Below are 1753 nucleotides of genomic sequence, written 5' to 3'. Positions count from 1 at the left end.
CACTCCCCCTGTGAGAGGCCACTGACCACCAGGGGGCAGCTCCTGTGTTGAGCGTCTGCCCCCTGGCGGTCAATGCACATCATAGCAACCGGTCGTTCCGCTGTCCGGTCGATTTGCATATTAGCCTTTTATTATATAGGATTTTTGTTGGGTATACATACCTAAAACTGGAATTGCTTGGTCAAGGGATATATGTAGGCTCAAATTTATGTACTGCCAGTCTGGCTGACATGGTTCAGTGGTTGAGTGTCGACCTATGAACTAGAAGGTCATGGTTTGATTCCCGGTCAAGGGCATATACCTGGGTTGCAGTCTCGATCCCCATTGTGGGGCATGCAGGAAGCAGCCAATCAATGATTCTCTCTCATCATTGATGTTTCTCTCTCTCTCTCTGAAATCAATAAAAAATATATATTTAAAAAAATTATGTACTGCCAGAAAATTGTCCAAAGTGGTTGTACCAATTTCCATTCCCATCATCTGTGTATGAGAGCTCCAGTTCATCCACATCCTTGCCAACTTTTGCTATTTTTTTGGTGAGCAGTCATCTGATTTATAAAAAGATGTAACAAAATCTTAAATGATACAAAATATTATTTTCAAAACACCAAAAAGTGAACGTATTTAACCATTCTCAGCTCATAACAGCAAGTGCATGAGGGAGCAGTAATGCATGTTGTAGCATGTTTAATAAATCTCCAACAGAGAAAGTTGGTTAAAAAAAAGCAGAGAAACTTTGTCTTTTAAGTATTAGAACCCGGGGGCTCCATAAGCATCTGCATCTGCTCAGTGTTGCACCTATGGTTAGACATGACATGATGGGAACTCCAGGGATCTTCCTGATTCTTCGTTTAAGATCCCCATCAACTGTGGCCACAATATAACACTCGTGCTGAGTTACTCTCTGCACTAAGCAGTCATCTGCATAGGTTCCTTTGTGTGGGCATGGTAATCGTTCAAATCTTGGATCCTTGGCGATCCTTAGAGCCACTCGATACTTCTGCCCCAATTTCTCAATTTCAGCCATTACAGTCAGTTATACAAGGGATACACCTGGCATAGAGACATCCATCATTGATTGCACTGAGTCCAGTTTGGTCTTACTGGAAATGTTGATAAAGTTGGTATCCAGCAGGATGTGGTAAGGTGGGCCCAGGTGAAGAATACACAGGATGGGTGAGGGGGGACTTCTCTTTCTTTGAGTGCACTGGGATCTCTCTTTTCTTTCTCTTTAGGTTTTAATCTATCCTTTTCTTTAAGCCTCTGATCTCTGAGACTAAGCATTCACTTCATGGTGACATACTTCCTTGTTTTCTTTTGCTTCCCTATGTTCATGCCGCACTCCTGTTTCTTCCCCCATTTTGCTCTTGTTGCCTTTTTCATTTAGTCATTCTGGAGAGAAGTAGTGTTATTGCGTTGTGAGGTTTTTAAAAAAATATTTTTATTGATTTCAGAGAAAAAGGGAGGAGATAGAAACATCAATGATGAGAGAGAATTGTTGATTGGCTGCCTCCCGTACGGCCCCTACTGGGGACTGAGCCCGCAACCCGGGCATGTGCCCTTGACTGGAATCAAACTCAGGACCCTTCGCTCCACAGGCCGACGCTCTGTCCACTAAGCTAAACTGCCTAGGGCTGCATTGTGGTTTTAATTAAAATGTCTCTGATGACTAATAAAGTTGAGTACTTTTTCATAGATTTATTGGCCATTCGAATATCATCTTTCATGAACAGTCTCTCAGAATCGTTTGCTC

General features: G+C 42.5%; 1 pseudogene; it reads right to left on the bottom strand.

Annotated features, from left to right (window-relative positions):
- Positions 1-750: 750 nt before the first annotated feature.
- On the bottom strand, positions 751-1415 carry LOC102254669 (annotated as a pseudogene).
- Between the last annotated feature and the right edge of the window lie 338 nt (positions 1416-1753).

The sequence above is a fragment of the Myotis brandtii genome, unplaced genomic scaffold (genome assembly GCF_000412655.1).
Source record: "Myotis brandtii unplaced genomic scaffold, ASM41265v1 scaffold18601, whole genome shotgun sequence".
NCBI classification, from domain to species: Eukaryota; Metazoa; Chordata; class Mammalia; order Chiroptera; family Vespertilionidae; genus Myotis; species Myotis brandtii.
This window is presented reverse-complemented; position numbering and strand designations above follow the sequence as displayed.